The 15,325-nt window shown below is 50.5% G+C and overlaps 1 protein-coding gene and 1 pseudogene across 1 annotated transcript in view; one reads left to right on the plus strand and one right to left on the minus strand.

Annotated features, from left to right (window-relative positions):
* The first annotated feature begins 500 nt into the window (after positions 1–500).
* CRISPLD2 (cysteine rich secretory protein LCCL domain containing 2) overlaps positions 501–15,325 on the plus strand; it is an 85,046-nt gene continuing 70,221 nt past the window's right edge. The window contains exon 1 of the mRNA XM_036834074.1: positions 501–591. The gene's annotated coding sequence lies outside the window, so the exon portion shown is untranslated. The remainder of the gene's footprint in view (positions 592–15,325) is intronic.
* LOC118885435 lies at positions 6,486–6,768 on the minus strand (annotated as a pseudogene).

The raw sequence follows: 15,325 nt of genomic DNA on the forward strand, positions 1-15,325 counted from the left end.
TAAGCCTCTCTCTCCTAAACGTCTCTCCCCGGAGCTGTGTGTTCCGTGCTCCAAAACGTCCCCAGCCAAAGCATACTTCTGACTAGTGTTTTCCAGTAATTGCGGAGTCCAGCTCTTGGGTTAGCTGGCGTGTCTCTCCAGTGCATCGATTTTAGGGCATATTTTGGTGAAGGGCGTGAGTGACAACACACCAGGTACCACACTCAGAGCTTTATCTGCATTAGTTCATCCGCTCCTTCCAACAGCACTGGGAGGTCCCCGCTGTAATTAGCCCCACTTTGTGGGTGATGAAACTGAGGCTCCAGCCCTTCCAGCAGTGGCTGGAATTCATGTCTGGGCTGTCCACCCATCAGAACCCATGCTCTGAACCCCGGAGCTGTCCCCGGGAGGGCCCGTCATGCTTGGATCTCCTATTTTTGTCTGTTCTTCCCAACGGCTGAGATGAACAATGAAATATTTAACAGAGCCTTTTGAAACGTCTTCCCCTTCAGGAATCAGCCCTGTGCTGGTGCTGAACAGACAGAGGGAACGAGACATGGTCTTTGTCGTAGAGATGCTGTTACTGGCGTTACCTGGCTTCCACGTCTGCAGGTAGCTGGGGATGGGGGTGGGGATCACCTGATCTGTGCCAGGTTCCGCTGGGCTTGCCTCCAGGCTGCAGGTTGGATCCCATTCCAGCTCCCACGTCTTTGTTCTGTGCCTGGTCCCCCAAGTGTGGCCTGGGGCGTGTTCTCCTTGTGGCCATCATAGAAGCCCTTTGAGCAAAGAAAGTGATCAAACATAGCCAAGTTGAAAGTCAAGAGATGGGAAGTACTCTCTGCCCACCAGCCACGCAAGCCCCCAGGCCATGGGGCCGCAGAACAGTCTTCCAGCCTAGTGACGAATCAGTAATTCAGTTGATTCGATTTACTTCATCTGTTTTGACAGGTGAGTAAAGTAAATTGCATGATAAATGCAAAAAAAGAGGAAGTACAAGGTGCCGCTGAGGAAGACAGTGACCTAAGCACCTGTGACCTGCCAACCATCTGTCCTCACAGAGGAGGTGGCATTTGTGCTGGGTCATGCGAGGCGGGAGCTCCCCAAGCGGAGGGGGTAGAGCATGTGCCAAGGCCCAGGGGCACGGAAGGCCCCTGTGGGTTCAGCGGCAGGAGGCGGAAGCGTGGGCGGCTGTGTGTGTGAGGGGAGGGGCAGGGAAGTGGCTGCAGTAGCGGGAGAGGACCCCAGAAGGCAGCCAGGGATGAAGCTGGAGTGTCTTGGTCAGGCTTGAACTTTCAGATGACAGTTCTGGCCGCAAAGTGGAGAAGAGAGGAGGCACAGCAATAATGAGTATCGCTTACAGGTTTTTAAAGAAGTGCTGGGCACTTTGCATTTAAACCTCACAACAACCTCGTGACATCTGTATTATTATTATAAGGGGGGTTTTAGTTTTTAATTTTTAATTTTTTGGCCGCTCTGCTCAGCGTGTGGGATCTTACTTCCCCGACCAGGGATGGAACCCGTGCCCTCTGCATTGGAATTGCAGAGTCTTAACCACTGGACTGCCAGGGAAGTCCCCGGTATTATTTTTTTTAGCCTACAAATCAGTGAGTTTTAACTTATTGTAAAGTCTTTCCTCACTGGCCAGACTTGACGAGCTGGAGGCTTGAATGTGCTCACCGGTAGGGGAAGGGAAGGGTCATCTCTTAATGCACTGTATGATCCCATTTACAGGACCTTCTGGAACAGCCAAAGCTGGGGGAGGTGGGAGGTAGGTGGGAGGTGAGGGAGGGCCCAGGGCTGACTGGGGAGTGGCATGAGGTGGTGGAAACATTCTACCTGTGATTGTGTTTGTGTGGTATAGACGTTTGTTGGAACTGGTTGAGCTGGATTTGAAGTCAACCTCCTATAGGTTTGATTTTAAAACGCCTCTGAGGCCCCCTGCTGGTGACTTTGGGTCAGTGTGGGCGCCGCTAGTCAGTGGAAGGGGATCATGTGAGAACACGCGGATGCGCCTTCCTCTTTTGTGTTTCGGAGTACCTGGCCTTTCCCCTTCTCAGCTGAGGCGTCTTTCTGCCTCTGGGGGACCAGGGATGCTTCAGGAGCTCAGCATGAGAGAGGAGTCGGAGTCTAGCTTTTAGAGTTCCTACTGAGATCAGAGGCCTGAAAGTGGACACTGGTAAAGACAAAGGTTTTCTAAATCCCTTTAGCTCCCACTTATGCATCAAGAGCCAGGCCTGTTATCACCAAAAATTCTACAAATAACAAATGCTGGTGAGGGTGTGGAGAAAAAGGAACCCTCCTACACTGTTGGTGGGAATTTCAGTCGGTACAGCCACTGTGGAGAACAGTATGGAGGTTCCTTAAAAAACTGAAAATAGAGCTACCATATGATCCAGCAATCCCACTCCTGGGCATATATCCAGAAAAGGTGAAAACTCTAATTCAAAAAGATAACATGCGGGCTTCCCTGGCAGCTCAGTGGTTAAGAATCTGCCTGCCAATGCAGGGGGACATGGGTTCGAGCCCTGGTCTGGGAAGGTCCCACATGCCGCGGAGCAACTAAGCCCCTGCGCCACAACTACTGAGCCTGCGTGCCACAACTACTGAAGCCCGTGCGCCTAGAGCCCATGCTCTGCAACAAGAGAAGCCACCACAATGAGAAGCCCGTGCACCGCACAAAGAGTAGCCCCCGCTCGCCACAACTAGAGAAGGCCCGCGTGCAGCTGCGAAGACCCAAGGCAGCCAAAAATAAAAAAAAAAAAAGATACATGCACCCCAATGTTCATAGCAACACTATTTACAATAGCCAAGACATGGAAGCAACCTCAGTGTCCATCGACAGATGAATGGATAAAGGAGATGTGGTACATATATACAATGGAATACTACTCAGCCATAAAAAAGAATGAAATAATGCCATTTGCAGCAACATGGATGGACCTAGAGATTATCATACTAAGTGAAGTAAGTCAGACAGAGACAAATAGCATATGATATCACTTATATGTAGCATCTAAAAAAAGTGATACAAATGAACTTATTTACAAAACAGAAACAGACTCAGACATAGAAAACAAATTATGGTTACCAAAGGGGAAAGGGTAGCGGGGAGGGATAAATTAGGAGCTTAGGGTTAGCAAAGACACACTACTATATATAAAATAAACAAGAAGGACCTACTGTATAGCACAGGGAAATATACTCAATATTTTTTAATAACCTATAATGGAAAAGAATCTGAAAAACAATATATATATGTATAACTGAATCACTTTGCTGTACACCTGAAACTAACACAACATTGTAAATCAACTGTACTGCAATTAAAAAAAAAACAAAAACACATTGAACTTGGCCTCCAAGCTGATTATCAGGCAGAGGGAGTACAATTCAGGGCTTCGTGAAAGGGGCATCCTTGCAACACAAGAAGGTGGGAAATCCTTCCTTCCCAGCTCCAGCCGGGTGAGGGGGGAGTGAGAAAGAAATGGGGGTGGCGAAGTGCCCTGGGATGCCCCCCTGGGTGCCCCCCCCTCCCGCCAGAGCTGAGGGAGGGAGGGAGATTAAGGGGGAGGCTGAAAGCAGAAGGACTCAGAGCCACCCCCAGTGCGACGTGGAGGGGAGACCACCGTGCACCGGGCCAGCTCCAACACGGGGCAGCGCCGTGGGCCCAGGCTGCTGCAGTGGCCTGGTTAGGAGGAAGTGGCCAGAGCTGAGCCCAAGCTTGCTGTAGTGCGTTGAAGGGGGGCTGCTAAAAAGCTGTGTCCACGCGCCAAGCCCCAGAATGGCAAATGTGACCTCGTTTGGAGAAAGAGTCTGCAGATGTGATCAAGTGGTCATGTAGCAGATCTCAAGATGAGATCATCCTGGATCACCCAGGTGGGCCCTCAATGCAATGACCAGTGTCCCTCTGAGAAGAGGAGAGGCTGTGTGAGGACGGAGGCAGAGATTGGGGTTATGCAGCCACAGGAACGAACGCCTGAGCCCCCAGAAGCTGGAAAGGGCAGGAAGGATTTTCCCCAGACCCTTTGCCCACACCTTGATTTCAGACTTCTGGCCTCCAGAACTGCAAGAAAATGAATTCCTGTTGTCTTAAGCCCCCCTGTCTGTGGTCATTTGTTCTGGCAGCCCCAGGACACTAATCTTGGCTCCTGTGTCTCGTAAAAGGATCTGGGGGTTGGGTGGGTTCCCCTCCCCTCCCCTCCCCTCCCCTGGGAAAACCACAAAGACCCTAGACTTTCCTCCCACCCCAGGAGGCATCACAGGAAGGAGAGAGTCAGGGAAGCAGCAGCCGTGAGAGGCTCTGGGTGGCGCATCTCAGATTAGTGACCTGAGACTTTTCAGATGAGCAAAGGTGCTGTCAAGTGAGAGAAACTGGGATATTGCTTATTGTCAAGTCCAAGTACCACTTCCCACACCACCTCCAACCACCCTGTTATAGAAAATAGACACACACCTCTGAGCACGTGTGGTGTGAGCGTAGCCGTCTGTCCCACGGGGATGAGAAGTGCACAGAGGAGGAGGCCAGTGAGGGGAGACGCCGAGGATGCCCGGGGTCTCTGCCCACGGTCTCGGCCACGGTCACGTCCAGTCTGGTCCGAGCTTCTGCAGGCATCCTGGGGCTCCCGCGGTGGTGGAGGGTGGCCTGCTGCCCGCGGGGATGAAGGCTGAGCCTGGCCCCTGTCCGATTTTTGCATCTGGAAAGTGTTACTTGATTGCTAGAAAAATAACCAGGCGAACCCGGGTCGTTTCCGGCAGAGAGGCCCTAAGAAGGCACCTTTGGAGCCAGATGACTCAGGGCTGAGCCGAGAGCCGTGTGGTCCGCGAGCCACGCTGCCTGGAAGCTGCTGCCCGCGTTGGCAGCTGACTCACCGTTGTTTCCCCTTTGAGGGGCAGCGCGGGAGCCTGTGGCCCAGCTTCGTGACTGCCCCGATGCCCTTTTGCAGTCACAGCGAATCACAGATCAGTGTTAGTGTCCTGTGGCTGCTGTAATAAGTGAACCAAACCTTAGAGACTTAAAACAGCATAAATCAACATAAACCTATGGTCTTGCAGGCCTGGAGGTCAGAAGACCAAAATGGGTCTCACTGGACTGCAGTCAGGGTGTTGCAGGGCTGGTTCCCTCTGGAGGTTCCAGGAGAGAATCTGCTTCCTGGCCTTTTCCAGCTTCTAGAGGCGCCCGCATCCCTTGGCTTGTGGCCCCTCCTCCATCCTCAAAGTGCCTCCCTCCAGCCTCTGCTTCTGCATCACACCTCCTTCTTCTCCGACTCTGACCCCCGCCTCCCTTTTCTTTTTGTTTCCTGTTGAATTTTTCTATTTCTGTTCAGTAACAATACCATAAAAATAATACCTTGAGATTTTTATATAATTGCTTTCTTCCGTGAACACATGTATCCTCACAACGTCCCTGTGAGGTAGGGCGAAATCAGGTACTATTTTTGCCAATTTCAGGAAGGGAAACTGAGGCACCCAGAGGTTAAATCACTTGCCTGGGACCCAAAGAACACCAGCAGAGTAAAGTCGGGGAAGTGGGAATGCCAGGGTGAATCACTGCTGAACTTAGGAACCAAAACATTTTCAAATGTGGGAAAATTTTGCACAGATTCCAGAAAACTAGAAATGAACTACTTCCCAGTATTAAAGATTAGAATATTCGTTATTCTTTTAAAAGTGATATTAGAGGATTACTTCCTGAGTTTTCCATTCTTATATTGAGAAACAATAATAAGTACTAATCAGGAAGAGGAGCTATGACTTCACCATTAGCATAATCAAAATAAGATTCACCTATAAATAATTTGAAGTGACTGTTAAAAGTAATAACACAAGGGCTTCCCTGGTGGCACAGTGGTTAAGAATCCGCCTGCCAATGCAGGGGACACGGGTTCGAGCTCTGGTCCGGGAAGATCCCACATGCCGCGGAGCAACTAAGCCCGTGCGCCACAACTACTGAGCCTGCGCTCTAGAGCCCACGTGCCACAACTACTGAAGCCTACGCGCCTAGAGCCCGTGCTCCGCAACAAGAGAAGCCACCGCGGTGAGAAGCCCGCGCACCGCAACGAAGAGTAGCCCCTGCTCGCTGCAACTAGAGAAAGCCGTGCACAGCAACAAAGAACCAAAGCAGCCAAAAATAAATAAATAAAATAAATAAATTTAAAAATAATAATAATAATAATAACACAAGTCATAGAAAACTGAACTAGCATCAAGGAACCTAATCATACTGTGAAGTAAAAAAAGCAAACAAACAAAAAATAAACAGATAAAAACGTATGGAAGATCTTCACTATCTGTAAAAAAAGGGAAGAGGAAGATGGGTGGACGGTAGGGGCAGAGTATCTCTGACAGACTAATTTGTCACATAGTGACACAGTTTTTCTTTAGTGAGAGACCAGACATGTTTTGCTCTGGCGGTGCTGCTGCTAAAAAGGCCAGAGGCTGCAACAGAGAGTCATAGATTGCTGTCTTCCCTCGATGCCGAGTGAGGTTTCCGGTGTTCCCAGCCCCCGTCAGCCTGGTTGCCACATTCTGTTAAAGCTTGAATCCCCTTGGGAATTCCCATGATTGTTTGGACCGGACTCCATTGTAGACACATCTTGTCCACTTGGCATCGTTCCTGGTGGTGGCTCTACCATGCTTTGCTGCCCTGAAGCTTCTCTTTGGGCAATCCAAGCTTGAGCCAGTGCAGCTCAGTCGATCTGGCTGGGGTCCTGCTGGTGCTGGAGTGACTGCATCCATTGTTGTTGATGCTAAGGGCCATTGCTGCCAAGGCCGTCTTCCTTGATCCCGCATCCTGACTTTTAAAGTATATCTGACTTTCTCAGAGGTTCACCTTCTGTTTAAAATTTCGGTTGATTCAGAACTACAGCTTGGAAGCATAGCAGCAAGATTACTTACGCCCCACTCTGGTTCCGGAACACCGTGTCGCCACCGTTCCTATAATACCCCGCCTCCCTCTTAAGAAGGACGCTTGTGATCACACTGGACCCACAGGATAATTCAGGATGATGTCCTCATTTCCAGATCCTTAATCACATTAACGAAGTCCCTTTTAGAATGTGTAGTGGGCTGACTGGTGTTCCCCCCATTTTCATCTCCACCCAGCCCTCAGAACGTGATCTTATTTGGAAATAGGGTCTTTGCACATGTAATCAAGTTGGGGTCCTACTGGATTCGGGTGGGTCCTCATCCAGTCACTGGTGTCTTCGTAAAAAGAGGGGAATCTGGACACAGACACACAGGGAAGATGGCCGTGTGACAATGGAGTCAGAGATGGGAGGGATGTAGAGCCTAGGAACCCCAACTTGCTGGCGACCAGTGGAAGCTGCCAGAGGCATGGAACCCATCGTCTCCCAGAGCCTTGGAGGGAGCAAGGCCCTGCTGACACCTGGATTTTGGACTTCTGGCCTCCGGAACTGTGAGAGCATAAGTTTCTGTTGTTTCAAGCCTCCCCATTTTTGGTCCTTTGTAGTAGCCCTAGGAGACTCATGCATCATATAAAGCAGCCTTCACGGGCTTCAGGGATCAAGATGTGCACATCTTAGGGGGCCATTATTCAGCCTATCACAGAGCCTTAGAGGTGAGGAGAAACCTCCATGCTGGGGAGGAGCTGGGTTGCTGGAGACTGCAGTTAACCCAGGTATGAAGTCTAGGTTTGCTACCATGGGCTTTAGCGCAAGTGACGCCATTTCGGGTCTGCGGTTTTCTTTTTAACAGACTTCAACATGCAGATTTGGGGGGGCAGGGTACACAGTTCAGCCTATAAGAGAAATACAAAATATTCCCTGGGATTTTTCACTGGAAAGTTGGCTGTTTGGAGGGGAAATGTATGGCTTTCAGAACATTCTATCCTTGACCAGGTTACATGGCGTGGTCTGTTTCGGTCAGCCTTTGCCACGTAACAAAGCATCCCAAATCATAGGGGCTTCAAACAATGCAGTGTATTATTCTCAGGTTCTGTGGGGTGGTCCTTCTGTGGTGTCACTGCTGGGGACTGACAGCTTGGCTAGGGCTGAGGGTCCAAGGCCGCTCGCTCATGTGCCTGGCAAGTTGGGGCTGGCTGTCAGCTCAGGTACTGGGGTCCCCCGCACCCCCTACTCCCCATCCTCTCATCCTCCAGTGGGCTAGACTGGGCTTCTTTATAGCCCAGTTGTCTCTGGGTCTGAGGGAGTGACAGCAGAAGCTACAGACCCTGTGGGTCCCAAGCTTGGAGCAGGTGCCCCATCACTTCCACCGTAATCTACTGTTCAAAGTAAACCACACCGCCAAGCCAGGTATAAGGGCGGAAGAATAGCCTCCACCTCGTAAGGAGCTGAGGGGCAGAGTCACAGCGGGGCGAGGACACGGGGAGGCGGGGGTCACTGGGAGCCATCATGGTAACGATGGACCACGTGGTCATGACTCTCCTGAGGAGACGATTCCAGCTTTGGCTTGGGTTGAAAGCAACACCCAGTGAGCAACAGACCCAGGTCATTCAACTGACAATTGGGAACACATGCGCGCAGGGAGAGGCCATTCTTACAGTTGTCCCCGGGTCAGAGACCCGCTAGGACTTGCACATCTGCACGAATACACTGACTCACCACAGCCTGCCAGGGACTCCAGAAGTCTGTCTTCCATTAGGGCCAGTATTTAATAGGAACACAGAGGCCACACCATCATTTGGAAATAAGAATCTCAATTTATCTCGGTTTAGGCAAGAAGGAGGACAGAGCCCTGTCACACTCTATTCAGTAGATCACGGGGTATTAATGACTTCAGTTGTTGCCATTGTCGAGTGCTTTCTTGGGAGTCAGAGATGATTCTGTTACAGTCAGCAAACGTTTGGTGACCGCCTTCTGTGTGCCTGGCCCTGTGCTGTAAAAGCAAGGAGCGGATTGACCCTTCCTGTTCCTGTTCCCTATTGCTGCTGTACAAGAAACCACCGCCAAACTTAACCACCTCAGAACAACACCAATCATTGATTTTGCTCGTGCATCAGCCGGGTCTGGAGGACCCGCACTTGCAACTGCACGTTGGTGCTGCTGCCGGCTCTCCTCCCCGGGGCAGCTTGGGCTTCCTCACGGCATGGCGGTGGGCTTCCAAGTACAAGCGTCCCATGAGGAAGAAGTCGAAGCTACCAGGCTCTTAAGGCCTGGTACAGCGTTACTTCTGCCACATTCTTGGTCACACAGTTCAGAGTCAAGGTAATAGTGTCCTTGCAAAACTCATGTCCACTGGCACCTCAGAATGGGGCCTCGTTCGGAAAAGGGGTCTTTGCAGATGTAATATGATGAGGTCATGCTGAACTAGTGTGGCCCTAATACACCGTGACTAGTGTCCTTATACGGAGAGGAGGGGACACGGCAGATCGGAAGCTGGAGGAGGAGCGCAAGGATCCTCCCCTCCAGGTGCCAGAGGCAGCCTGGCCCTGCCGACACCTCGATTTCACACTCTGGCCTCGGATAGTGTGAGAGAACAAACTTCTGTTGTTTTGAGGCACCCAGTTTGTGGTCGTTTGTTCTGGCGCACCTGTGACGCGGATACGCTCATTTACCCTGCTTTTCAAACTCTGACCGCTGACTCCACTTATTTGATAGTTTTCTGGGGTGGGGGAGATTAGGGAGGGTGTCCCATAGGCGATAGTGCTTGGGAGGGACGGTATTTATGGAAACAGGAGTGGCAGGACTTCCGTGGTTAAGAATCCAATGCAGGGGACACGGGTTCGAGCCCTGGTATGGGAAGATCCCACATGCCGCAGAGCAACTAAGCTCATGTGCCACAACTACCGAGCCTGCGCCCTAGAGCCCGCGAGCCACAACTATTGAGCCCACGTGCCACAACTACTGAGCCTGCGCCTCTAGAGCCCGTGCTCCATAGCAAGAGAAGCCACCGCAATGAGAAGCCCGCGCACTGCAACGAAGAGTAGCCCCCGCTCACTGCAACTAGAGAAAGCCCGTACGCAGCAACGAAGACCCAACACAGCCAAAAATAAATAAATATATTACAAAAAAAGAAACAGGAGTGTTGACGACTCAGAGGACATGGATGAGAGGGACGATACTGAAAACTCTCGACAATTAACTTGTTACTACAGCAGCTCTGTAAAGTGGGTCTGTTACTATTCCCATCTCACAGATGGAGAGATTGAGGGATGGGGAAGTCAAAGCACTTGCCCAGAGTCTCAAGCCAGGAGGGACGGAGCTTGGATTCAAGGTCCAGCAGGAGATCTAGAGGCTCAGGGCCCCTCCCTAGCAGGAGGGTGCAGTGCTGTGATTCCCTTGCTGGGGGCTGGAGGGGAGACCAGTTTTCATTCTGTTCATCCCTCACTCCCCCGGCTGGTGTGCAGGGGTCCAGCTCATGTAAGGACCGAGCACACACGCTGGGGGATGCCGTTCGTGAGAGAACAGGCAGCATTGGGATGCTTGGCTTCCCCCGAGGCTGACAGAAAGGTTTAGAATCTTCCGGAAATGCCACACCCTGGGTGTGAAACCCAGGGCCCAGCCTCCTCTGGAAAAGCCTGATTGTCATCTGGGGAGAAAGCAATCACCGTTGTAGCGTTTGCCAAAAGAGCCGCATTTCCTGAGGCGTTCCCAGCCACGGTCATCGGTGTTCTCTGGCTCTTCTTCTTGGATATTGGAGAGAAGAGAGGGGGGCAGAAACCCTGGTGATGGCGGGAACCCAGGCGTGTTTCAGGTTAATGATTTCAAAGCAGCGTGAGCAATGAGTCTCATGAAATTGTGAAATGTAGTCTTTCCGTTTTCGTAAAGGTATAATCATACTTCCATTTTGTTGTTTGCCTCTGAGAATGAAGAGGTTCCAGACGGATGATTCAAAAGAGAGAAAACAGGGACTTCCCTGGAGATCCAGTGGTTAAGATTCTGCACTTCCACTGCAGGGGGCACAGGTTCGATCCCTGGTCTGGGAACTAAGATCCCGCATGCCGTGCAGTGCGGCCCAAAAAAAAAAAAAGACCCAACCAACCAACCAAACAAACAAAAGAGAAAACAAAGAAAGAATAACAGCAAAAAATAAACTCCCTTGTTCTAACGTTAGATTTATTATCACTTTTAAACTAAAGACGTTATCAGGATTGGCTATTGGGGAGGAACAAAAACCCCACCCCTCCTCCCCACCTAAATAAGGATAGAAGTTTCTTTCTCTTTTATATAAAAGAAGACTGATGTAGGTAGTAGAACTGATATAGATACCTATATCAGTCATGGACCCGAGTGCCACCATTTATGGCTCTGTTCCCAAGGTACCTCATGGTCCAAAGTGGCTGCTGCACTCCAGCCATCATACCCATATTCTAGGCAGGAAGGAAGAAGGAGAACCGCGAAGGGCAAACTTCCCCCTCCCTTTAGGGAGACTTCCTTGAAGCCACACAAAACTATTCCACTCACTGCTCTTTGACTTAGATGAAGTTCTACAGAAAGGAGAAGGTGCAAGTCTGGCTGAGAAGTATCATTTTTTAGCTGAGTGACAGTGCACTCGATTAGAAATCAAGAATCTTCCTATTTTTAAGGAAGAAAAGATGAGCTATCTGGAGGCAACTTGAGCATTCTGTGTCGCTGCTGGGGAATTTTGTGGTTAAAGGGATCTAGCACTGAGATGGAGCATTGGGCAGCTGGCATTATTGTCCCAGGATGGCCACAAACTGTGTCACCCTGGGTGTTGATGATTTGGCAAACTTATCCCTTTTCATAAGCTTTTCCTTGGTTGAGGAGGAAGGATTCATGAGTGTTCCAGGATAATTGTTTATACTTCAAAACCATTAAAGTGTTTCCATCCCAAATCCTGTAAAGAAAAGCTCCCTGAATGTTCCAGTACTTTCTAACCAAAGAATTCCCAAAGCACTCAGTAGATGATGAGCTTGGGTTCCTAGTTCCCTCTTGTGGGCTCGGGGTTCACTCAGCACCCAGGTGCCCAGAGAGAAAGGGAGCTGTTTGGGGGGCTGTGGCTGACTGTCCTCTTTGGTGCCAGGAGCTCCCCCCGAGACATCCATTCCAGCTCCCCTGGCCCCAGGCCATCCTCCCCATGGCTGCCTCATGATCTGCCCCAGATGGAAGTCTGCCTTTTGGGGGCTCCTAATTCTCTCCCCCCAGGTTCACATCTACATTGCTTAGCAGGCTCACTCAGGCTCCCACCCCCAGCCTCGCCTCCCCAGTATGGTCCCTGTGTCTAGGGCCATCTCTCTGCCCAGCCCCCCTGCCTTGGATCCACCCCCACTTGGATCAACAGCTCGGGCTGCCCTGGCCACTGGGTGAACACGTGAGCCAGGTCCTGTTCCCTGGCCACAGGCTTGTGATGGCTGGGTGTATTAGTTTGGGTTCCCCCAAAACAGACTCTGAGACAGGATGTGAGTGCAAGTAGTTTAATGGGGAGATGATCCCAGGAAATACCAGGAGGAGGGGGAAAAGGGAAAGAGCGAATGCAGAGTGGGCATCACATCAGCTATCACTGGGGCACCTGGAGTGTAGTCCCTTGGGTTCTCTGGGAGCAAGTGTCATCCCCTGAGCGGTGAGGGAGCTGGGGTATCTATACTCCAGGTCTTACTCAATTATTGGTTGATGCTGCTCCAACGGGTGTGATTCCACGCCAATTTTGGCCTGCCATGGGCACCGTGCCCAGGGGCAAAGGAATGTCTGTGCCGGCAGCTGAAAGTCAGGCAGGCAGGCACTGCAGCCGTCAGGGTTCAAGGACCAGGATGGGGCATGACAGCATCTGCCAAAGTGGACATGTGGCCTGAGCCGGGCCAATCGTGTCTTTCCCTGGGATTTTACTTCTCAATTTGTAGCCAGGTGGAAGGTGTGGCCTGTTGAATCATAGCTGCCAGTGGCCACCTTCTCTGCCTCGTGGGGTGACCAGAGGAGCCAGGCAGAGCCCAGAGAGAAGGGGGGAGGTCAGGGGAGGGGAGGGGGATGTGACCATCTTCTTTGAGGCCCTGGTCCCAGGTGTACCTGAAACTGTCTCTCCCCTGGGCCTCCCACTCATAGTAGCCGATACATCACCTCTTTTTCTTCCTCAGTCTGTCCTAGTTACGTTTCCATAACCTGCATCTGGCCCCGCAGCACGTCTATCCGTGACGCCTCTGTTCACCCCTTGGTCCAGACACCCGCCCCCTCTGGGCTCCTTGGAAGCCTGTAGGTCCCTGTCACTGCCCTCAGCACAGAGGATGCATTGACTGTCCACCCGGGGTCCCCCCATCAAAAGGCTTGTCTCATGTCTGCCTTATTCATCTCTTTATTCCCAGAATGCCTGGTCCAAAGGAAGTCCTCAGTAAATGTCTTCAAATAGAATGAAAAGTGAACTCCAGCATTCATTTATTTTAAAAATATATTTACATTTTCTGCCTGTACTACTTCTTGTGGGGTAACTTGAGGTGGATAAATTTGCTTTTCACTGTTGGCTGAAGAATTCCTTTAATTTGCTCTAAACTACCTCTCCCGAACTTTAAGGGGGTACTCATCATATTCTGGGATTTGGTGTTCACTTTTCCTATGTGAGTCATAGTTTTTATATAGTTAAATAATACCACAGCTCAGCCTTTAGCTTCCCAATTTCTTCTTGTAAAAAGCCCTCCTCTTTATATGGCTAGACTTTTTCAGTTCTTTCCTATTTCTCTCTTATATTTGCCCGCACTTTGTCTGACATATAGTAGGTGCTCAACTAATATTCAGTGCATAGAAGAATGAAGGCACAGATATCCTCAGAGAACAGAGAGACTCCTGGATTCCCTTCCCCAGACTTCAGGGTCCTTGTCTTAGTTTGGGTTCCCAGAAGCATACCCTGAACTGAGGATTTGAGGACAGGCAGCTTCTTTGAGAGATGCAAGGAATACAGGAAAGAGATACAGGGAAGGGAAGGAACGTGGTAAAGTGTACAGCATTAAGCCGACAACTGTGTGATCAGCTAGAGAATCCTTCTGGGAAACGTCCACCTCTGAATCATCCCAGCCGAGAGCGCAGGATCTGGGGTATTTACACCCCCAGCCCTGTTAGCCTTTGTCAGCCGATGCCTCAGGGGCATTAAGTCCCAGGCATTTTGGGGCTTTGGTCTCATTTGATTGGCCATGGATTGACATGTGCTCCCAACAGGGCCAGTTAGATTCTCTCTCTACGAAGTTAGAACTGGGAGATGATTGGGCACAACCTGAGCTGGTCCCTGGAACAAGGGAGATGTGAACTCCCATGCTGGTGGGATGGTCAGGTCCACAGGGGATGGGCAAGGCCTGGCTGCAGAGGGAGAAGGGAGGGACCCCTTTCAGAGTGTGAGAAATAGACAGTACTGCCAGCGTGCTTGATACCCTTCCAGGACTAATGCTAGTTCTTTGAGGGTCTTGGCAGTCCTTGAATTCCACAATAACCCAGTATCCTACCAAGCACCCCACTTCTGTGCTTAAGCTAACTTGAGTGGGTTTCTGTTACTTGCAACTTCAATTGATCAAGATCTTACCCTAGATTTACACCCCCTCCCCCAAAGAGCTGCCTGCCAATATAAGATGTGGAACTCACGCTTGTACCCTTCCTCTCCAACAAGTCAAGCAAATCCACCCCACTGAGATCCCGGAGGACCACATGATCAGCACCTGTCAACACAGAGGTGCCATCATCTTTCCCATCCTTTTTGTTCCTCTTTCTAAGCCATGCCCATCACAAAATGGTACGCCTATGTCTCCTTGACTCAAATTGTTAGTAGTCTTTGATGCCGAATTGAGGCTCAGTGGCTTTCTGCAGCTGCTGAATGGGTGTGGCAGGAACAAACGAGAAGCTGGAACTCCACAACCTTGGCTCTTGGTGTCCAAACCAGAGACGCCAATCAAAACAACTGGTGAGAAGATGTTGATGTGAGTTCAAGACCCATTAGTTTTACGGCAACCACCTCACGAGATAGGAAAGAAAGACCTTGATGCCGTCTGGTGCGACCCCACCATTTTGCAGACGTGTGTGGTCCTCGCGTCAGCCCACCTTGGTTCCAAGAGAGCGAGTGGAGAGAGGGATGGAACTTCTCCAGGCCGGAGCGTTCCTTTTTCCAGATTGGGCTTCATTATGACCAGAAGGGCCTTTTCTTTTCCTTGGTCTCAAACTCTCCGTGACTTAACTCCTGCCTGGGTACAAACGGGATCCTTTGCTGGGATTTCCAAGGATATAAGTGGCCAGTCCCTTCTCAGGAGGACTCTTGGGTGCCTCTCGGTTCTTCCCGTCCAGGACCTCCCAGGAGCCCATGTTGCCCATGACACACCATTTTATTCAAATTCATATGTTATTTTTTGGAAATTAGAGTCCAAGATTGCACAATGATGGAAAAGTTGATGGAAAGCAAACCTCTCTCTTTGTACCTTGTTGGCCCCTAATAACAATAATATTAA

The sequence above is a fragment of the Balaenoptera musculus genome, chromosome 19, assembly GCF_009873245.2.
Source record: "Balaenoptera musculus isolate JJ_BM4_2016_0621 chromosome 19, mBalMus1.pri.v3, whole genome shotgun sequence".
NCBI classification, from domain to species: domain Eukaryota; kingdom Metazoa; phylum Chordata; class Mammalia; order Artiodactyla; family Balaenopteridae; genus Balaenoptera; species Balaenoptera musculus.